General features: G+C 40.6%; 1 pseudogene; it reads right to left on the reverse strand.

Annotated features, from left to right (window-relative positions):
• Positions 1–10,120: 10,120 nt before the first annotated feature.
• LOC143139511 (uncharacterized) lies at positions 10,121–11,118 on the reverse strand (annotated as a pseudogene).
• Positions 11,119–24,726: the final 13,608 nt, after the last annotated feature.

Consider the following 24,726-nt stretch of genomic DNA (forward strand, 5'->3'; position numbering starts at 1 on the left):
ATGTGGCTTTTCTCCAGAATGGATCATCTGATGATTCTTGAGATGAGATATTTGAACAAAGCTTTTTCCACACTGAGAACACTGATGTGGCTTTTCTCCAGTATGGGTCATCTGGTGATTCTTGAGATCAGACTTCCGAATAAAGCCTTTTCCACACTGAGAACATTGATGTGGATTTTCGTCAGCATGGATCCCTTGATGCCTCTTGAGATCAGACTGCCGAATAAAGGTTTTTCCACACTGAGAACACTGATGTGGCTTTTTTCCAGTATGGATCCTTTGATGATACTTGAGATCAGATTTTCGAGCAAAGGTTTGTCCACATTGAGAACACTGATATGTTTTTTCTCCAGTATGGATCCTCTGATGTGTCTTGAGATCAGACTTCTGAATGAAGCCTTTCCCACACTGAAAACAATCACATGCCTCTCCATCTGTATGTGTGCTCTGATGGGCAGTGAGCTCTGAATGTGCTGTGAATCTCTCTCCACATGTAGTACACTCGTACAACATTTGTCCTGTGTGTATTTGCTGATATGCAACAGCAGGGAGTTCATCAAACGTTCCCAAACACTGGAATTCATGCTGTTTCTCTCTAGTTGTCTGGCACCACGATTGTTGTTCCTCAGATTTCACTCTGTTGTTAGCATGGATCATTTGAATGTCTGCAACATTAGAAATAAAGAAACTCAACATTTCCACAATGTCTATCAGGCGCTGTTGATATTAGTATCCCTTTGTAATTATTATCATGCTTTTAAATCTGTTTACAATCTCACCTTTTGGAAAATGATCTGTGTGATCATTTCCTATTAAATCATATATTTCTTCCTTTTTAATATCCTCAGGTGGTGACATTAATATTTCAGTCAGAGTTCCATGATCCAGTCCAGGCTCTTCTTTCTGTTTCTTAGTTTTAAACAAAAATTCTGCTACAAAATCATCAACTTCTTCATCTTCTCTCTCACTCTTCACTGGCATGGTCAGCTGTGACGGTATGAAACCTGACATTTCAAGCTTCAGTTCAGCTCAGCTTCAGCAGTTTAGGAAAAGTTACTCCTAGAAATGACTTCTGTAAACTGTTCCCTCTGTGTGGTGTTTATATATTACTCCTGTCTGACCCATTCGCCCCCTAAATTCAAACCTAACCAATCAGCTGTAGGGGCTGTTACGTCAATCAGAATAACAAAGGATTGTGGGAGGGGCTTCCATTTGAAGGGTCGTTACATCTGATGGTCCACAGGTGCGCATGGCCATAACTCAAATAGCACACACTCCACAAAGGAGGGCAGGTGGGGGTGGGGTGGAGGTGTGAACTGGTTGTGGGGGTGGGATGGTCAACTGGAGAAAAGTTCTATTCCACCTGAATGCTTCTCATAATGTATTTCCATATGTGTGTTTGTATGTACTTAAATTATATAAGTTTCCCAGGTAGTATGTGCTGTGTATAACTATGAGGATAGAGTACAATATGCTAGAAAACATTCAGATACAAGTAGATATAAAATGCCTTTAGCTTGAACATTACATCTTGAGGTGGGCAAATAGTTTTATCACTGCACCATAATCTCAGACAATGTCCGTGCTTAAAATGAAACTCCACTCGTTTCCATCCAAGTACAAACCCTAGGTTGTTGGTATAGACCGGGGTTTAATTAATTATTTAGTTCTCCAAGTCTTGGCATTTTTCTTTTCCATTTTAACTGAGTGTGGCAGACGATCTTTGGTAGAATTTTTGTTTTCAAATGTTTAACAACATAGGTTTATTTTAGGCAGAAAAGCCACTTAAAAAGTGTAGAAAAGCACATTTTGAAACAAATTGTGAGACTATCCCTTTTCCATTAAATCTAATATTGCTTTCTTTATAATTATGTGCATTATTTTTCATACATACCCATGCATTCATATTTACACACACTACGTCGTGACCAGCAAAAACACAACACATAGACTTCCAACTTCATACAACATACAGACTTCATTGCTTAGTAAGTTCAATGGTACATATAACCAGCAATGTCAAGACCCTTCTCAATAGGAAAAAGATGGCGTTCAGAGAGGGGGACATGGCAGAGCTGAGGCGCGTACAGGGGGAACTCAAAGTCAAGCTGAAAGAGGTTAAGGATCCATCCAACCCCTCAGACTGAGAGACAAGCTCTTGCAGATGGGTGTGGACGCTCACCTGGATCAGATTACCTGACCGAGCGGCCACAGTTCGTGAGACTGAAGAACTGTCTCTCTGACACTGTGATCAGCAGCACCGGAGCTCCACAGGGAACTGTGCTCTCGCCAGCCAGTCCTGTTTACCCTTTACACATCTGACTTCTGTTACAACACCGAGTCATGCCACATGCAGAAGTTCTCTGATGATACTGCAATTGTGGGGTGTATCAGGGATGAACAAGAGGAGTACAGGAGCCTGGTGGAGGACTTTGTGCAATGGTGCAAAATCAACCACCTTCAACTCAACACTTCAAAGACCAAGGAGATGGTGGTGGATATCTTTGCATTAAGCTCCTCAGGATGTTTTACCAGTCTGTTGTTGCCAGCGTCCTCTTCCATGCTGTGGTATGCTGGGGAGAAAGCACAAAGAAGAAGGATGCTGGGCGACTAGATAGGCTGATAAGGAAAGCTGGCTCTGTCGTGGGAGCCGAATTGGAGTGCATCACTTCAATATCAGACAAAAGAACCCTGGACAATGAATATCATCCACTCCATGGCACTATTGTAAAGCAGAAGAGCCTGATCAGCTGGAGACTTCGCTCACTGTCATGCTCAACTGATAGACTGAGGAAGTAATTTGTCCCCAGGGCCATTGAACTGTTCAACACTTCACTTAAGGGTAGAGGAGAGATAGACTGCTCTGCATAGTCTGTTTACATGCTATATTAGCACATTTGCACAACCCCTCCCTCCCTCCTGGACTATGGCCGTACTTGATGCTTAACCCTTGCTGTAACCCTTTTACCTCAACCTATTCTTGCACTGACATAGTTATAGTGGATTCCATCCACTATCCTGAAATCTCCTGGCTTCTTGTTATTATAACCTTTTCTTTTTACCTTTTCAAGAATGAATGCGACTCTAACCGCTTAACGTACAGACATGTTGAAATAACCGTTCTGAAGGTCTGGAGTGGGGCAAGAGAGTTATTATTTCAGATTTTTTTTAAAGGTTTATACTTTTTGAGAAATAAGGTATTAAACATTTTAAAATGCTCATTCCCCCCCCCATAGACTTGAATGGCTGTGATGTCATAATGGCCTAAAGCCAGCTGCGCTCGTTAAGCTCCCAGAGTAGTTCCCGGGCTAATCAGAACACTGGCACAGGTGTCACCTGTGAATCCAACTGTCTCAGCTTCTAATGCATACAATCTGGTGCTCCCTAAAACTACACATCCTGTTTAAGTGTTTCTCGTGTGTCAAAATACAAGTCACAGCCATATCTCATGCTTTGCGCATTATATCTCCAGAACAGCTTGACGCATATGCTTCAAATTTGGACTGGACTCAAAGATGAAGTGAGTTGATGTTGGAGGTCAAAGGTCAAGCCCATGAATACTCTGAGCGCGATATATCAAGAATGCCTTGACATACATGCTTGAAATTTGATATGAGTGTTTGTATGGACTCAAAGATGAAGTGAATTGATGTTGGAGGTCAAAGGTCAAATGTCAAGGTCAAAAACACCTTGAGTGTTATATCTCAAGAATGCCTTGACACACAAGGTTTTTTGGTAAGAGGGTTTGTATGAACTCAAAGATTAAGTGATTCAATGTTTTTTTTTTCAGGAATCTCCCCACCAACATTAAGCCAGCAGCTTTCCATCCACTATTGTAATTCCTCTGGCATTACATTTCTAGTTTTGTTATATTATCTTGTCTACATTATACATTATTCTCTTTTATGTCCGTATTACTATCCCCACCCTTTCAACTGTATATTGCATCTTGCTTGTGTCTGTTGAGGGGTCCACGACCATGGCACCCTTGACAGGGACAACAAGGAAGCAATCATCCTCAGCTGCACTCTGAATTACAGGCTCAGTCCCTACCCTGTCATGCTTGATCATCCTTAAGCACACTTTGTTGGTATTTGATTTAGTTTTTATAGTATATTTAGTATTTTAGTATAATGTTTATCTTCTACTGTCTCTATTGTACACTAGAGTTTTCTTGTATGTATATAACTTTTTTCTGCTGTAAGTGCATGTTGTGTGTGATGTCTGTATGCTATTGAGACCTTGAATTTCCCCTTGGGGATCAATAAAGTATCTATCTATCTATCTATCATACATGTGTGGTTGAGTGCACGCAAGTTATCAGTTGTGTTCTGTTACTTAAGCTATCAGTTTAAGTTTGTTATTTACCGTTATTCATTTGATTTACCATGCATCATGTTCGTGGCGTTCCGGTTTGAGTGCGGCTGACTCTCCAGGAGTTGTACACGTCAATGTTGGGTCCGGGTGGACTTCCTGACTGGCAAGACGGTGCGGCACGTTCCTCTGATTTAAATTCTCTATGGTCACTTCCATTTCAAGTTTTTGCCATGGGGGGAAGGAGGAGCCTTTTGTGCTTATTTGGCGCTTTCTGGTTGGGATTATTTTCCGTAGCCTATATTCACAAATGCCACACGGGAATCGAACCCCGGTCTCCCACATGCTAACCCATGTCTGTGACCACTGCACTATCTTCATCCACAAGCAAATGGCGTTTGCAGGTAAACCTATAGTTTATAGGCCTGAACGTCATATTCACAAAATTTCTGTTAACTAATAAACTGACGGTTGTATGTGTTCACTGAACCAAGATTATGAAAATAAAAAACAACTTTTCAATCTAAAACTTAATCTGAAAAGATATTAGTGCTGAAACCTTTCAGAATTCTTCACTTTCTGCTGACGAAAAAACGAATGTCCGCCATGTTTTTTTGTGCACGTGAGCAACGTCTTTTTGTTGTTATGTCACAGGGTGTGAACAGGTCAGCTGTGGGGCCCAGGCTATTCGTACCAGGGGTGTAAATAGACACTCCGAAATAAAAATGTGTTTTAAACACCAACACCATTAAGAGAGCATCCAAAAATATAAGTGGCCTATGACCTATCCATTCGACCTTAAGGACATTCTGAAAAAGCCAAAGCCTGTTAATTGAAGCTCACCAGACAGACAGCCTGAGACAGCCTATCGTCGGCGCACATTTGGAAAATTTAATAATTGATGCTGACCTGCCAGTTGGTGAAACTACACTTTAATGATCCTTGTGGGTTTCTGTCCAGGATAACGAATGAAGTTGCACAGGAACTGCTTTAGTGCAAGGCAAACTTGCGCTAAAGCAATCAACAGCTTGACCGATATGCTCTGCGTCTCCAAAAACTCCCAGTCGGAGAGCGTGTGTAGCCTATTAAAAAACTATTTGGTAACACTTTATTTGACGGGTAGGTTCATAACACATCCATAGCAGCTGTCATAAACTGCACATAAAGCATTCATGACTGTTTCATGAGACATGACTCAACATTCATACCAAACCTTTCATGAATGTGGAAGACAGAACGACGACAGCTTGTCAAAATAAAAGTCCAACATCGTATTTGTGTAACCTGGATACCATTAGTTTAATCTCTCCAGCCTTTGTAAATATTTCATGAATATCTTATGAAGTCTACATCGAATGTCACTTCACTATACAAGTATGCATTCAGCTGACCCGTATTTGTGTAACCTGGAATGGTTGGACATTCCCAGTAGGAAAAGATGAGAAATCATGTGCAAAGGTTACATCATAAAACAAATGATTTTGTATGGGACAGCACATTTTGAAACAACATGTCAGATGTTTCTGATAACGACCCTTCAGAGAAATATAGCAAAATACCCCCTCGTCCTGACATATTAGGATTATAACCTAACCAAACAAGATGCACAAGCTAATTGAATGCAAACGAGAATGAAAAGACTCATAGGAGGAAATCCCATATGTATGATCTCTATTCACAGATTTGATGGTCCACAGGTGGACCTGGTCATAACTACACTGCTGAAACTCCACAAAGAAGGGGAGCTGGGGTTGGGGTGGAGGTGTGAACTTCACACTTTATGGTGATGGGATTGGTAACTGAAGAAAACTTCCATTCCTTCTAAAATCAGATGTATAAAATACTTGACTGACTTGCTATTCATGACTTGATACTTGACTTAAACTTGAATCAATTGACTTGAAATTACTTGAGTTTTTCAAACAACCCTCACAAAATTAACCATGGTTTTACTATGACCCTGACAGAAATTAACCATGGTTTTACTATGACCCTTACAGAAATTAACCATGGTTTTACTATGACCCTTACAGAAATTAACCATGGTTTACTATAACAGAATAGCAAAATAGCACAAACATGGATTTGTGGGTAACCATGACCATGTTTTTTGTTTTCATGGGTAACCATGATAACCATGGTTTATCACTATAGTTGATATAAGCACCATGCCCCACAAGCGGTGCTGCTAGAAAATGTGGACCCTCTGGGAGCTCCCTCTCAGTGCTGGGCCCTTAGAATCGGCCTAAACCAGTTAATCTTCAGTGCAGGGGTGGGCGATATCGTCTGCGATAATATCGTGATTGTTGTTGTGCAAATTTACATTATCGAGTATTTAAATTACGTATGGGGAAAAAACACTCAAAATCACGCATTGAAAGCCCATACATTCACTAAATCCAGAATGCAAGAGAAGCCCCGCAAGTGTCACATGATCGCTAGTGGGTCCACGTTGTCACACGCAGGCCTAATGTTTATTTTGTGTAGCGAGATCCAGACGTACCCTACTTGGGATTTTGTGCAGCTACTTCTGTTCACGTAGCATTAATGAGAGTCACATTTTTTCTACATGGTATTATATGGAGAGAAAACATTTGCCTTTAGGTATTTTAATAGTTAAAATAGTTTAACAGTTGTAAACAAAGAACTCTTCTCATGTAACCCTTTTGTAAATGGACTGAAGTTCGCTCTAAATATCTATGTGTATCGATTATGCTAACCGTTAGCATCTATATGAGATTTTTCATATACATTAGCCATAACAAGGAAGTTTACAAGGATACAAGGATACAAGGAAGTTTATTGTCACATGCATATAGTTACTGGAAGTAAGAAATGCAGTGAAATTAAGTATGGTGTCAGCCTATTTGTGCATTTATGGGGGGGGGTAAAAAGTGCAGTAGAAGAGGGGTTTAGTAGATTAAGTGGCAAGGGCTGCATAAGAAAGGTGGGGGAGGATTGCGATTGGGGGGGGGGGGGGGGGGGGGGGGGCACCAACAAGGAGCACCCAAGAGCAACAGGGGCAAGGAAAAACTCCCTTACCAAGGAAGAAACCTTGGGCATATCCACGGCTCAAGGGGCTAACCCAACTGCCAAGGGTCTTGGTGTGTGTGTTGGGGGGATGACAAGGGAGATGGGATAGTGTGCTGTGTATGTGGGGAGAGGGCAGTGTGCAATATGTGTGTTGGAGAAGCTTCCTCATGAGACAATGTGCTGTGTATTGGGGGGCGGGGGCAGTGTGCTGTAAGTATGTTGAGGATGTGTGTTGGAGAAGCTTCCTGATGAAATAATGTGCTGTGTATGTAGGGGAGAGGGGGGGGCAGTGTACTGCAAGTATGATGTATGTGAGTGATGACAGTGAAGATGTGTGTGTGGGCGGGAGGGGAGTGGAGCAGTGACTGTGTGTGTGTGTGTGTAGTGTGTGTGTGGGTAGGTGGGGGCAGTATGCTGTAAGTATGTAGAGGATGTGTCTTGGAGAAGATCGATCCTGAAGACAATGTGCTGTGTATGTAGGGGGGGGGGGGGGGGGGGGCAGTGTGCTGTAAGTATTTTGGGGATGTGTGTTGGAGAAGCTTCCTGATGAAATAATGTGCTGTGTATGTAGGGGAGAGGGGGGGGCAGTGTACTGCAAGTATGATGTATGTGAGTGATGACAGTGAAGATGTGTGTGTGAGCGGGAGGGGAGTGGAGCAGTGACTGTGTGTGTGTGTGTGTATGTATAGTGTGTGTGTGGGTAGGTGGGGGCAGTATGCTGTAAGTAAGTAGAGGATGTGTGTTGGAGAAGATCCTGAAGACAATGTGCTGTGTATGTAGGGAGGGGGGGGGCAGTGTGCAGCAAGTATGTAGAGGAGGCTTACTGTAGCAAGCAGTGTGCTGTATGTATGTGAGGTGATGACAGTGATGATGTAAGAGTGTGTGTTGCAAGTATGATGTATGTGAGTGATGACAGTGAAGATGTGTGTGTGGGCGGGAGGGGAGTGGAGCAGTGACTGTGTGTGTGTGTGTGTATGTATAGTGTGTGTGTGGGTAGGTGGGGGCAGTATGCTGTAAGTAAGTAGAGGATGTGTGTTGGAGAAGATCCTGAAGACAATGTGCTGTGTATGTAGGGAGGGGGGGGGCAGTGTGCAGCAAGTATGTAGAGGAGGCTTACTGTAGCAAGCAGTGTGCTGTATGTATGTGAGGTGATGACAGTGATGATGTAAAACCTTTAACGCATTAGTTTCTATTCTGTAACTTGGAATGATAGCCTACATGATTTCTCTTAAACAAAACATCGAAGGAAATAACTTAGATGTACTCTGTTGGTCTGCTTAGTTTTACAGTGAATCCTAAGTAAAGGTTTTTGAAAGGAACTTCAGCTTCAGACTTTCTCTTGGGAAACTGTTAGGCCTAGTCATCTTCTTTGAAGCAACACCAAAGAACTTTCCCTCTGTCGCACGCATGCTATTTGTTTATCCAGCACCGGCTTTGCAAATAACGATGTCCACAGACAAGGTAAATTGTTGCACGATTTATGAAAGTATGATGTATTGCGACATCAGATGCAAGTCAAATTTGTAGTTTCTTATGTCTCATTCCATCAAACTACAGACCCGCTACCCAATCTGGCAAACTTACATAGTGCGGTTATAGCCACATAGAGGGCCGCAAAGCGAATGCAGAAGTGCCCTGTTACAAGTTGATGAACCACTGAAACGATTTTGGAAACATTATTTTAAGGTACAAAAAACCCTTTGGTGTTGCTTTAATGTAGCTGGCTAGACCAGGTCACACACACAAGTGGGCAAAATTGGAAATGTGTCATAGAGTGACAATGCATTGGTTGATTTGGTTAAAAAGTCACAGGATAGGTTATTTTGTATTGATGCATTTCATAAATAATGAGCTGTAAAGTAATTCAGACTTCTACAATTTTTTTTAAAGGATATCGACTAATTATCGTTATCGTCAAAATCACAAAAAATAGAGATATTATTTTTTGTCCATACCGCCCACCCCTACTTCAGTGTCCCGCCGGCGGGACTGTTACCCCCCTTCCCCAAACATTCTAAATCAATTGCATGCACCATATTGCTATGTAGCTATTGCTATGTAGCATAGTAATGTTATATACCATTTGAAAGCTTTGACTCTTGGGAATCCAAAAATGACATTTTTTTTCATGTACAATCTGTATAGTGCTTTGCATTCTCAAATTAATCTTATTATGTCTCAATTAAATTTGATCCAAAATGCCCCCTCCTCCGCTTTTGGTGCTACCCTGACCTCTGGCTGCAGAAAGAAAAAACTATATTCTAGCCTCTGTAACTCTGTGTCAGTATATCACACAGTTATTTTGACTGTTTCCTACGAAAACTACAGGTTCTCAGCTTTCTATAGAGGTCAAACATTTGATGGTAAGCCCCAAAAGAGGTGGGGGAACAATGTCATTATAAGTAGACACAGTGCAATTTCAAAAAGTACAAAAAAGAACGCGCACATCCAGATTCAAACAGGTGCTGGACCAGAATACTTCAGAAATAAAAAATGACGTTAAAAAAAAGATTTTAATCACCACGTGACGTTTCGGGCTGAATACCCTGTGCCTGAAGAAGGGTATTCAGCCCGAAACGTCACATGTGGTGATTAAAATCTTTTTTAAAAAGGAGTTCTCAGTGTGCGGACTAACGTCATTTTTTACAGTGCAATTTCATGCAAAAACTTGAAATTTGTATTGGAATTCATGTGTTAAAACAACCAGCTAAAACAAAATTAGTTCATATAGAAAACATATTTTTGCTCTAAACACCACTGTGCAGATGTATTTTCAGTTTAGACTTTGGACTAAATACCTAGGATGGATCCTTTGATGCATCTTGAGAACAGACATCCGAATAAAGGCTTTCACTGAGAACATTGATGTGGCTTTTCTCCAGTATGGATCCTTTGATGCTTCTTGAGAACAGACTTCCGAATAAAGGCTTTCCCACACTGAGAACATTGATGTGGCTTTTCTCCAGTATGGATCCTTTGATGCTTCTTGAGAACAGACTTCCGAATAAAGGCTTTCCCACACTGAGAACATTGATGTGGTTTTTCTCCAGTATGGCTCATCTGATGCTCATTGAGCTGACCTATTCGAGCAAAGGTTTTTCCACATTGAGAACACTGATGTGGTTTTTCTCCATGGATCCTCTGGTGTGTTCTGAGATTACATTTTTGACTAAATGCCTTTCCACATTGAGAACACTGATATGGTTTTTCTCCAGTATGGATCCTCTGATGATCCTTGAGATGAGATATTCCAACAAAGGTTTTTCCACATTGAGAACACTGATGTGGTTTTTCTCCAGTATGGATCCTCTGGTGTGTTCTGAGATTACATTTTTGACTAAATGCCTTTCCACATTGAGAACACTGATATGGTTTTTCTCCAGTATGGATCCTCTGATGATCCTTGAGATTACATTTTCGAGCAAAGGTTTGTCCACATTGAGAACACTGATATGGTTTTTCTCCAGTATGGATCCTCTGATGTGTCTTGAGATCAGACTTCTGAATGAAGCCTTTCCCACACTGAAAACAATGACATGCCTCTCCATATGTATGTGTGCTCTGATGGGCAGTGAGCTCTGAATGTGCTGTGAATCTCTCTCCACATGTAGTACACTCGTACAACATTTGTCCTGTGTGTATTTGCTGATATGCAACAGCAGGGAGTTCATCAAGCGTTCCCAAACACTGGAATTCATGCTGTTTCTCTCTAGTTGTCTGGCACCACGATTGTTGTTCCTCAGATTGCACTCTGTTGTTAGCATGGATCATTTGAACATCTCCTGCAACATTAGAAATAAAGAAACTCAAGGTTTTCAGAATGTCTCAATCAGGCGCTGTTGATATTAGTGTCACTTTGTAATTACTGTGATTCTTTTAAATTATAATACAAACTGTTTAGGATCTCACCTTTTGGAAAATGATCTGTGTGATCATGTTCTGTTAAATCAGATATTTCTTCCTTTTTAATATCCTCAGGTGGTGACATTACTATTTCCGTCCGAGTTCCATGATGCAGTCCAGGCTCTTCTTTCTGTTTCTTAGTGTTAAACGAAAATTCTGCTACGAAGTCATCAACTTCTTAATCTTCTCTCTCACTCTTCACTGGCATGGTCAGCTGTGACGGTATGAAACCTGACATTTTAAGCTTCAGTTCAGCTCAGCTTCAGCAGTTTAGCAAAAGTTACTCCTAGAATTGACTTCTGTAAACTGTTCCCTCTGTGTGGTGTTTATATATTACTCCTGTCTGACCCATTAGCCTCCTGGATTCAAACCTAACCAATCAGCTGTAGGGGCTGGAATGTCAATCAGAATAACAAAGGATTGTGGGAGGGGCTTCTATTTGAAGGGTCGTTATGTCCCACCGAGAGCTTAAAGTCTCACCTTTTAATCGATTGTATGTGTTCATAGCTATAACACAGAATATGCTGTGGCTGTACAAAAATCATCAACAATGGTCTAGATTGCTGGCACTCTAGGACAAAGCTCCCAAAAACAGCTTGGCATTCAATGAGTTAATGGTGTTGGTGTTTAAAACATATTTTTATTTTAATAATTGCCAGACGATATGTGATGATGCTTCGCATCTTATCACAAATGTGGAGGCGAAATGGCAGGGCCCAGTAGGCCTACACGATGCCAGGAATGATGTACCAGGAATCTAATTTGAGCGACACATTTCAACAGGGTGCGTTAGGGCAGGCCTACACCTTACTAGAATATTATCAGATCCACTACAGACTAATTAATATGTAGGCTGTAACTTAATGATATATGTGCAATTACAGGAGAACTTGATGGGTATGCTACTGGGGGATAGAGGATAGGCTACCTATGCCTTCCGACATTCATCACCTTCCCGATGCTGGAGCGCAAAGGTTTTACACCTTTTTTGCCTTTACTTTGTTCATGGCAATGCAGTAAAAAGTTGTAGAGGATCATGAGTGCAGACACGCACACACAGGCTAACACGTAAACTCAGGTCAGATCAGTTCGTGTCACAGATATGGAGCGCAGAAAGGTCCTTTTTAATCACTAAATAAAAAAATGGCATTTATTTCTGTAAGGTGCACACCACATATGTCTGTAAATTGCTCAGCCCCAGAGAATCCCTCCACCATGGCAATGATATTGCCAGATTCAGGACAGTCTGCCCTACACACATGAAATGCATGTAGAGCTATGAGCTTGCTGTGTTGTAGAAATATAAGAAATATAAAATAAGATAATATGTCGAAATATAATAATTTTTATAATATGCTTTTATATTTTAAACCCTACAACCCTAAACCCTACCCTACCAACAACCTAGGGTTTGTATTTGGATGGAAATGAGTGGAGTTTAATTTTAAGCAGACATTGTCTGAGATTCTAGTGCAGTGATGATACTCTTTGCCCACTCACACCCGCCCTCCTTTGTGGAGTGTGTGAGTATTTGAGTTATGGCCATGCGCACCTGTGGACCATCAGACGTAACGACCCTTCAAATGGAAGGCCCTCCCACAATCCTTTGTTATTCTGATTGACATTCCAGCCCCTACAGCTGATTGGTTAGGTTTGAATCCAGGAGGCTAATGGGTCAGACAGGAGTAATATATAAACACCACACAGAGGGAACAGTTTACATAAGTCATTTCTAGGAGTAACTTTTGCTAAACTGCTGAAGCTGAGCTGAACTGAAGCTTGAAATGTCAGGTTTCATACCACTGACCATGCCAGTGAAGAGTGAGAGAGAAGATGAAGAAGTTGATGATTTCGTAGCAGAGTTTTTGTTTAAAACTAAGAAACAGAAAGAAGAGCCTGGACTGGATCATGGAACTCGGACTGAAATATTAATATCACCACCTGAGGATATGAAAAAGGAAGTAATATCTGATTTAACAGAAAATGATCACACAGATCATTTTCCAAAAGGTGAGATCCTAAACAGTTATCATTTAAAATAATCATAATAATTACAAAGTGACACTAATATAAACAGTGCCTGATTGAGACATTGTGACAATCTTGAGTTTCTTTATTTCTAATGTTACAGGAGACGTTCAAATGATCCATGCTAACAACAGAGTGCAATCTGAGGAACAACAATCGTTGTGCCAGACAACTAGAGAGAAACAGCATGAATTCCAGTGTTTGGGAACGTTTGATGAACTCCCTGCTGTTGCATATCAGCAAATACACACAGGACAAATGTTGTACGAGTGTACTACATGTGGAGAGAGATTCACAGCACATTCAGAGCTCACTGCCCATCAGAGCACACATACATATGGAGAGGCATGTCATTGTTTTCAGTGTGGGAAAGGCTTCATTCAGAAGTCTGATCTCAAGACACATCAGAGGATCCATACTGGAGAAAAACCATATCAGTGTTCTCAATGTGGACAAACCTTTGCTCGAAAATGTAATCTCAGTCAGCATCAGATTATCCATACAGAAGAAAAGCCACAGTGTTCTCTGTGTGGAAAAGCCTTTGCTCGAAAATCTGATCAAGTATCATCAGAGGATCCATACTGGAGAAAAACCAAATCAGTGTTCTCAATGTGGAAAAACCTTTGCTCGAATAGGTCAGCTCAATGAGCATCAGATGAACCATACTCGACAAAAGCCACATCAATGTTCTCAGTGTGGGAAAGCCTTTATTCGGCAGTCTGATCTCAAGAGGCATCAAGAGATCCATGCTGATGAAAAAACACATCAGTGTTCTCAGTGTGGAAAAGCCTTTGCTCAAATATCCCGTCTCAAGTATCATCAGATGATCCATACTGGACAAAAGCCACATCAATGTTCTCAGTGTGGGAAAGCCTTTATGCGGAAGTATGATCTCAAGCTTCATCAGATGATCCATACTGAAGAAAAGCCACATCAATGTTCTCAGTGTGGGAAAGCCTTTATTCAGAAGTGTAATCTCAAGAAGCATCAAAGGATCCATCCAAGGTCTTTAGTCCAAAGTCTAAACTGAAAATACATCTGCAGAGTGGTGTTTAGAGCAAAAACATTTTTCTATATGAACTAATTTTGTTTTAGCAGGTTGTTTAACACATGCATTCCAATTCAAATTTCGTTTCGTCAAGTTTTTGGCTGAAATTGCACTGTGCCTACTTATAAGGGCATTGTTCCCACCTCTTTTGGGGCCTACCATCAAATGTTTGACCTCTATAGAAAGCTGAGAACCTGTACTTTTTGTATCAAACAGTCAAAATAACTGTGTGATGTACTGACACAGAGTTACAGAGGCTAGAATATAGTTTTTTCATTCTGCCGGATTACAAGCATCTCTGAACTGACCACATTTCAGCCCTCTAGGTCACTTGATATCACTTAGAAACACAAATGAGCCCTAGCACCAGGTCTTGTGAAGCTGTGTGCAAAAGCAGATCAATATAGAATGAAAATATGAGTGCTTTACACCATTATTTACCAAGGTATGCTCATGCGTCAAACTCCCCATAGAACTTTTGGTTATCCAAAATGCATACTGACAATCAAATGCTTACCGCAAATGAACCTCTTTGTGTAGAAGCATAATCCTGGTCTCAAATGAAAGGTAACACTTTGAGGTTTCTTGTGGACTATTTAGATTGTATGTCAGGTGTTCTAATATAGACTGAATACACAAAATATGGAATAATTACAAAAAAGTCTCTTTTTTTGCATTTACTTTGTTGGTTCAATGAGTGTGTATAAGATGGGCTATACATCTGTACAACTAATATTGGATAATACAACACGAAGATTCAATTTTTATGGATTATTGTGAATATTTCCGTATCCATTATATTGCATCTACTTAGCCAGAGGTAAGGGTAGCACCAAAAGCGGAGGAGGGGAAGGGGGGCATTTTGGATCAAAATTAATTGAGACATAAGATTAATCTGAGAATGTAAAGCACTATACAGATTGTACATGAAAAAAGTTGTCATATTTGGATTCCTAAGAGCTTTCAAATGGTGTATAACATTACTCTGCTACATAGCAATATGGTGCATACAATTGATTTAGAATGTTGGAGGGAGGGGGGTAACTGTCCCGCCGGCGGGACACTGAAGATTAACTGGTTTTAATTTCTGTGAGGGTTGCTGGTCTGTCGCATCAGTTGTTAACAATGACAGGTTTGCTCACATGATGCATGCAACAGCACTCAGATTTTCTAAAATTGTACATTACGGTAACTCTGATATGAAGAAAAAAGTCTCAAGTGATGAATAGTGATAGGTCTCAAGTCATGAATAGAAAGTCAAAGTCAAGTCAAGTCAAGTCTTTTATACATCTTGATCAAGCATCTCTCAAGTCCTAAAAACATACAAACACACAAACACAAATTCAGATTAGGAAGCTTTCAGGGGGTATTCCAAAAAGGAGGTTTAACAAACACTGAAATAAAACTTAACCTCCTGGTTGTCTGAACCTGTGGCGACTAAACCCGAGCTGTCGGTTCCAAAACACCGGTTACCAGTTAGTTCAATCAACCCTGGAGTGTGTTAGATAACCTAGAGTTGTGCGCGTTCACGGCAAACTTATAAAGGCATCATCTATTGAGAGTCGAAACCATTAGTGACACCGGCGAAACGAGCACAGAGTAGCAAGTTCTCCTCGAGGCTTACGAGGAGGAGAGAACTGTAATAACAAAAAAGAGCAATAGGCTACTTGAGCGTCTGCCAAGGAACGAGACCTTGCTTGGCAGAGAATAGCCTAACTGACCGTGTAAATGTGTACGTTTAGGATAGCCTATTTAATGTCAAAAGCACAATTAAATAATTCAGTGGGCATTACATATTGTATTGACAGCTTTGAATGATGCTTTCCTAAACTAGCCTACCTTGTCACAGATTGAGTGGGCCATAGACTCCTTGAGAATCCCAAATGTAAAACCTTTGCGCTCCAGCATCGGAAGGGTGATGAATTTCGGAAGGCATGGGTAGCCTATCCTCTATCCCCCAGTAGCATACCCATCCACTTCTCCTGTAATTGCACATATAACATTAAGTTACAGCCTACACATTAATTAGTCTGTAGTGGATCTGATAATATTCTAGTAAGGTGTAGGCCTGCCCTAACGCACCCAATTGAAATGTGTCGCTCAAATTAGATTCCCATTACATCATTCCTGGCATTGTGTAGGCCTACTTGGCCCTGCCATTTCGCCTCCACGTTTGTGATAAGATGTGAAGCATCATCACATATCATCTGGCAATTATTAAAATAAAAATGTGTTTTAAAACACCAACACCATTAAGAGAGCATCCAAAAATAGAAGTGGCCTATGACCTATCCATTCGACCGTATGGACATTCTGAAAAAGCCAAAGCCTGTTAATTGAAGCTCACCAGCTAAGACAGCCTATCGTTGGTGCACATTTGGAAAACTTAATAAGTGATGCTGACCTGCCAGTTGGTGAAACTACACTTTAATGATCCTCGTGGGTTTGTGTCCAGGAAAATGAATGAAGCCTTGCGCTAAAGCAACCGACAGCTTGACCGATATGCTCTGCGTCTCCAACACTACAAAAACTCCCAGTCGGAGAGTGTGTAGCCTATTAAAAAAACTATTTGGTAACACTTTACTTGATGGGTGAGTTCATAACACATTCATAGCAGCTGTCATAAACTGCACATAAAGCATTCATGACTGTTTCATGAGACATGACTCAACATTCATACCAAACCTTCATGAATGTGGAAGACAGAACGATGACAGCTTGTCAAAATAAAAGTCCAACATCGTATTTGTGTAACCTGGATACCATTCATTTAATCTCTCCAGCCTTTGTAAATATTTCATGAATATCTTATGAAGTCTACATCGAATGTCACTTTACTACACAAGTATACATTCAGCTGACCCGCATTTGTGTAACCTGGAACGGTTGGACATTCCCAGTAGCAAAGGATGAGAAATCATGTGCAAAGGTTACATCATAAAACAAATGATTTTGTATAGGACAGCACATTTTGAAACAACATGTCAGATGTTTCTGATAACGACCCTTCAGAGAAATATGGCAAGATACCCCCTCGTCCTGACATATTAGGATTATAACCTAACCAAACAGATGCACAAGCTAATTGAATGCAAATGAGAATGAAAAGGAGGAAATCCCATATGTATGATCTCTATTCACAGATTTGATGGTCCACAGGTGGACCTGGTCATAACTACACTGCTGAAACTCCACAAAGAAGGGGAGCTGGGGTTGGGGGTGGAGGTGTGAACATCACACTTTATGGTGATGGGATGGGTAAAGCTTCCCAATTTGAAATTGTGTTTGTAGGACTTGAGAGCTGCTTGATCAAGATGTAGACAAGACTTTGACTTGCTATTCTTCACTTGATACCTGACTTAAACTTGAATCAAATAACTTGATATGACTTTAGTTTTTTTCTTCATAGATATTGAGGAGTTAATGTACAATTTTAGAAAATCTGAGTGCTGTTGCATGCGTCATGTGAGTAAACCTGTCACCAACTGATGCGACAGACCAGCAACAACCCTCACGAAAATTAACCATGGTTTTACTATGACCCTGACAGAAATTAACCATGGTTTTACTATGACCCTTACAGAAATTAACCATGGCTTTACTATGACAGAATAACCATGGATTTGTGGGTAACCATGACCATGTTTTTTGTTTTCATGGGTAACCATGATAACCATGGTTTATCACTATAGTTGATATAAGCATCATGCCCCGCAAGGGGTGCTGCTAGAAAATGTGGACCCTCTGGGAGCTCCCTGTCAGTGCTGGGCCCTTACGGCTCCCACACACAGCTGCGTTCCGTCAATGCATGCCAGTGGGTGTTCCCGACGGTAGCTATGCAAATGACTTGAAGTAAAACCGTAATGTGATTGGTTGGTGCCGTCCGCAGATTGGCTTGATTGGCCGGTGCCGTCTGTCGGTGCAGCAACAGCTGAACTCCTCAACGCGAGCGGCGGGAGAAACGCGACGCGACGGACCCACAATTCAGTTCGGCAACGGATCACCTGAGCCCATGTAAAGTGAATGGGATGCGTCTCCAGCAACGCGAAGCACGCAGCTGTGTGTGGGAGCCGTTATAATCGAGAACTCATTGAGTGTCAAAAACGTAATATTACGTTTTTCCTTCCCATGCGTTGAGTGCCAAAAATGTAATATTACGTTTTTAGCTTTTTTTTTATTACGAAACTAAACAGTTTCAACACACCTTATATGTGATTTTGGGAACTCTGTGATGAATGGAAATGAAATATATGACGATCGAAAACTCATGAAAACGCACAATCTGGACATTTAATCTGGACATTTTATCATAACTTGGTTGACGCTTTGGGTCGAATCAGTGACGCATGCACGTCAGGTCAAAACCAGGCCATTTTCGTGGGTCTATCACTAGGTGGCAGTCTCGCTAGGTCTCGCTGATCACTTCCCGGAAAGTTTTCACAAGTAACAGGCCACACTTCATATTTCATGAAAGACGTTATATCTCCATTTCTAGAAAAAAAAACAGCGATTTTGATGAAAACTCGCCACTATTTAGCTTGGGATTTCTCAGGAACAGAGGCGTGTAGAAATACACGGTTTGCACCCACCGAGAGCTTAAAGTCTAACCTTTTAATCAAGCTATTGTATGTGTTCATAGCTATAACACAGAATATGCTGTGGCTGTACAAAAATCATCAACAATGGTCTGGATTGCTGGCACTCTAGGACAAAGCTCCCGAAAACAGCTTGGCATTCAATGAGTTAAACAACCAGCTAAAACAAAATTAGTTCATTTAGAAAAACAGTTTTGCTCTAAACACCACTCTGCAGATGTCTTTTCAGTTTAGACTTTGGACTAAAGACCTTGTATGGATCCTTTGATGCTTATTAAGATCAGACTTCCGAATAAAGGCTTTTCCACATTGAGAACATTGATGTGGTTTTTCTTCACTATGGATCATCTGATGATCCTTGAGATGAGATATTCGAGCAAAGGCTTTTCCACATTGAGAACATTGATGTGGTTTTTCTTCACTATGGATCATCTGATGATCCTTGAGATGAGATATTCGAGCAAAGGCTTTTCCACATTGAGAACATTGATGTGGCTTTTCTCCAGTATGGATCATCTGATGATCCTTGAAATGAGATATTTGAGCAAAGGCTTTTCCACACTGCAAACACTGATGTGGCTTTTCTCGAGTATGTATCATCTGGTGTCTCTTGAGATCAGACTTCAAAATAAAGGCTTTCCCACACTGAGAACATTGATGTGGCTTTTCTTCAGTATGGATCCTCTGGTGTGGCTTTTCTCCAGTATGGGTCTTCTGGTGTATCTTGAGATAAGACTTCTGAATGAAGGCTTTCCCACACTGAGAACATTGATGTGGCTTTTCTCCAGTATGGATCTTCTGGTGTATCTTGAGATCAGACTTCTGAATGACGGCTTTCCCACACTGAAAACAATGACCTGCCTCTCCATCTGTATGTGTGCTCTGATGGGCAGTGAGCTCTGAATGTGCTCTGAATCTCTCCACATGTTGTATCATACAACATTTGTCCTGTGCGTATTTGCTGACATGAAACAGCGGTGAGTTCATCAAACATCCCCAAACACTGGAATTCATGCTGTTTCTCTCTAGTTGTCTGGCACCACGATTGTTGTTCCTCAGATTTCACTCTGTTGTTAGCATGGATCATTTGAATGTCTTCTGCAACATTAGAAGTAAAGAAACTGAAGGTTTTCACAATGTCTCAATGAGGCGCTGTTGATATTAGTGTCACTTTGTAATTATTGTGATTCTTTTAAATGATAATACAAACGGTTTAGAATCTCACCTTTTGGAAATTTATCTGCGTGATCATTTTCTGTTAAATCAGATATTTCTTCCTTTTTAATATCCTCAGGTGGTGACATTACTATTTCAGTCTGAGTTCCATGATCCAGTCCAGGCTCTTCTTTCTGTTTCTTAGTTTTAAACAAAAACTCTGCTACGAAATCATCAACTTCTTCATCTTCTCTCTCACTCTTCACTGGCATGGTCAGCTGTGACGGTATGAAACCTGACATTTCAGGCTTCAGTTCAGCTCCGCTTCAGCAGTTTAGCAAAAGTTGCTTCTAGAAATGACTTCTGTAAACTGTTCCCTCTGTGTGGTGTTTATATTTTACTCCTGTCTGACCCATTAGCCTCCTGGATTTCAACCTAACCAATCAGCTGTAGGGGCTGGTATGTCAATCAGAATAGCAAAGGATTGTGGGAGGGCCTTCCATTTGAAGGGCCGTTACGTCTGATGGTCCACAGGTGCGCATGGCCATAACTCAAATAGCACACACTCCACAAAGGAGGACAGATGGGGGTGGGGTGGAGGTGTGAACTGGTTGTGGGGGTGGGATGGTCAACTGGAGAAAAGTTCTATTCCACCTGAATGCTTCTCATAATGTATTTCCATATGTGTGTTTGTATGTACTTAAATTATATAAGTTTCCCAGGTAGTATGTGCTGTGTATAACTATGAGGATAGAGTACAATATGCTAGAAAACATTCAGATACAAGTAGATATAAAATGCCATTAGCTTGAACATTACATCTTATGGAGGTAGGTAAAGAGTATTATCACTGCACCAGAATCTCAGACAATGTCCGTGCTTAAAATGAAACACTCGTTTCCATCCAAGTACAAACCATAGGTTGTTGGTAGACCAGGGTTTAATTATTTAGTTATCTAAGTGTTGGCATTTTTCTTTTCCATTTTAACTGAGTGTGGCAGATCTTTGGTAGATTTTTTTTTTTAAATGTTTAAAAACATAGACGTTTATTTTAGGAAGAAAGGCCACTTAAAAAGTATAGGAAAGCACATTTTGAAACAAAATGTCAGCTGTTTCTGATAACGACCCTTCAGAGAAATATGGCAAGATACCCCCTCGTCCTGACATATTAGGATTATAACCTAACCAAACTGATGCACAAGCTAATTGAATGCAAATGAGAATGAAAAGGAGGGAATTCCATATGTATGATCTCTATTCACAGATTTGATGGTCCACAGATGGACCTGGTCATAACTACACTGCTGAAACTCCACAAAGAAGGGGAGCTGGGGTTGGGGGTGGAGGTGTGAACTTCACACTTTATGGTGATGAGATGGGTAACTAAAGAAAACTTCCATTTCTTCTGAAAGCTTCCTAATTTGAATTTGTGTTTGTAGGACTTGAGAGCTGCTTGATCAAGATGTAGACAAGACTTTGACTTGCTATTCTTCACTTGATACCTGACTTAAACTTGAATCAAATAACTTGATATGACTTTAGTTTTTTTCTTCATAGATATTGAGGAGTTAATGTACAATTTTAGAAAATCTGAGTGCTGTTGCATGCGTCATGTGAGTAAACCTGTCACCAACTGATGCGACAGACCAGCAACAACCCTCACGAAAATTAACCATGGTTTTACTATGACCCTGACAGAAATTAACCATGGTTTTACTATGACCCTTAGATAAATTAACCATGGTTTTACTATGACCCTGACAGAAATTAATCATGGTTTTACTATGACCCTTACAGAAATTAACCATGGTTTTACTATGACAGAATAACCATGGATTTGTGGGTAACCAGGACCATGTTTTTTTGTTTTCATGGGTAACCATGATAACCATGGTTTATCACTATAGTTGATATAAGCATCATGCCCCACAAGGGGTGCTGCTAAAAAACGTGGACCCTTTGGGAGCTCCCTCTCAGTGCTGGGCCCTTAGAATCGGCCTTAAACAACCAGCTAAAACAAAATTAGTTAATTCAGTTTAGTTCAGTTTTGCTCTAAACACCACTCTGCAGATGTCTTTTCAGTTTAGACTTTGGACTAAAGACCTTGGATAGATCCTTTGATGCATCTTGAGATTACACTTCTGAATAAAGGCTTTCCCACACTGAGAACATTGATGTGGTTTTTTTCCAGTATGGATCCTGTGATGCTTATTGAGATCAGACTTCCGAATAAAGGCTTTTCCACATTGAGAACATTGATGTGGCTTTTCTCCAGTATGCATCATCTGATGATGCTTGAAATGAGATATTCGAGCAAAGGCTTTTCCACACTGAGAACATTGATGAGGTTTTTCTTCAGTATGGATCATCTGATGCTCATTGAGATGACATATTCGAGCAAAGGCTTTTCCACACTGAGAACATTTATGTGGCTTTTCTCCAGTATGGATCATCTGGTGTATCTTGAGATAAGACTTCTGAATGAAGGCTTTCCCACACTGACAACATTGATGTGGCTTTTCTCCAGTATGCATCATCTGATGATGCTTGAAATGAGATATTCGAGCAAAGGCTTTTCCACACTGAGAACATTGATGAGGTTTTTCTTCAGTATGGATCATCTGATGCTCATTGAGATGACATATTCGAGCAAAGGCTTTTCCACACTGAGAACATTTATGTGGCTTTTCTCCAGTATGGATCATCTGGTGTATCTTGAGATAAGACTTCTGAATGAAGGCTTTCCCACACTCTGAACATTGATGTGGCTTTTCTCCAGTATGGATCATCTGATGATCCTTGAACTGAGATATTTGAGCAAAGGCTTTCCCACACTGAGAACATTTATGTGGCTTTTCTCCAGTATGAATCATCTGGTGTTTCTTGAGATCAGACTTCTGAATGAAGCCTTTCCCACACTGAAAACAATGACATGCCTCTCCATCTGTATGTGTGCTCTGATGGGCAGTGAGCTCTGAATGTGCTCTGAATCTCTCTCCACATGTTGTATCATACAACATTTGTCCTGTGCGTATTTGCTGACATGAAACAGCAGGGAGTTCATCAAACGTCCCCAAACACTGGAATTCATGCTGTTTCTCTCTAGTTGTCTGGCACCACGATGGTTGTTCCTCAGATTGCAATCTGTTGTTAGCATGGATCATTTGAACGTCTCCTGCAACATTAGAAATAAAGAAACTCAAGATTTTCACAATGTCTCAATCAGGCGCTGTTGATATGTCACTTTGTAATTATTGTGATTCTTTTAAATTATAATACAAACTGTTTAGGATCTCACCTTTTGGAAAATGATCTGCGTGATCATTTTCTGTTAAATCAGATATTTCTTCCTTTTTAATATCCTCAGGTGGTGACATTAATATTTCAGTCCGAGTTCCATGATCCAGTCCAGGCTCTTCTTTCTGTTTCTTAGTTTTAAACAAAAACTCTGCTACGAAATCATCAACTTCTTCATCTTCTCTCTCACTCTTCACTGGCATGGTCAGCTGTGACGGTATGAAACCTGACATTTCAAGCTTCAGTTCAGCTCAGCTTCAGCAGTTTAGCAAAAGTTGCTTCTAGAAATTACTTCTGTAAACTGTTCCCTCTGTGTGGTGTTTATATATTACTCCTGTCTGACCCATTAGCCTCCTGGATTCAAACCTAACCAATCAGCTGTAGAGGCTGGAATGTCAATCAGAATAACAAAGGATTGTGGGACCCTTCCATTTGAAGGGTCGTTACGTCTGATGGTCCACAGGTGCGCATGGCCATAACTCAAATAGCACACATTCCACAAAGGAGGGCGGGTGGGGTGGAGGTGTGAACTGGTTGTGGTGGTGGGATGGTCAACTGTAGAAAACTTCTATTCCACCTGAATGCTTCTCATAATGTATTTCCATTTGTGTGTTTCTTTGTACTTACATTATATAAGTTTCCCAGGTAGTATGTACTCTAATTGTGTATAACTATGAGGATAGAGTACGATATGAATAGAAAACATTTAGATACAAGTAGATATAAAATGACTTTTGCTTGAACATTACATCTTGAGGTAGGCAAATAGTATTATCACTGCACCAGAATCTCAGATAATGTCTGTGCTTAAAATGAAACTCCACCTGTTTCCATCCAAATACAAACCTTAGGTTGTTGGTTTGGACTAGGGTTTAATTAATTATTTAGTTCTCTAAGTCTTGGAATTTTTCTTTTCCATTTTAACTGAGTGTGGCAGAAGATCTTTGGTAGATTTTTTGTTTTCAAATGTTTAAAAACATAGAGGTTTACTTTAGGCAGAAAAGCCACTTAAAAAGTGTAGGAAAGCACATTTTGAAACAAAATGTCAGCTGTTTCTGATAACGACCCTTCAGAGAAATATGGCAAGATACCCCCTCCTCCTGAAATAGGATTATAACATAACCAATCAGATGCACAAGCTAATTAAATGCAAATGAGAATGACAAAGACTTATAGGAGGGAATCCCATATGTATGATCTCTATTCACAGATTTGATGGTCCACAGGTGGACCTGGTCATAACTACACTGCTGAAACTCCACAAAGAAGGGGAGCTGGGGTTGGGGTGGAGGTGTTTACTTCAGTTTATTAGTGATGGGTAACTGAAGAAAACTTATATTCCTCCTGAAAGCT

Source organism: Alosa pseudoharengus, unplaced genomic scaffold (assembly GCF_046254945.1).
Source record: "Alosa pseudoharengus isolate Yale_2024_CS ecotype anadromous, Long Island Sound unplaced genomic scaffold, YU_APseudo_1.1 YU_APseudo_1.1_scf_22, whole genome shotgun sequence".
Taxonomy (NCBI): domain Eukaryota; kingdom Metazoa; phylum Chordata; class Actinopteri; order Clupeiformes; family Clupeidae; genus Alosa; species Alosa pseudoharengus.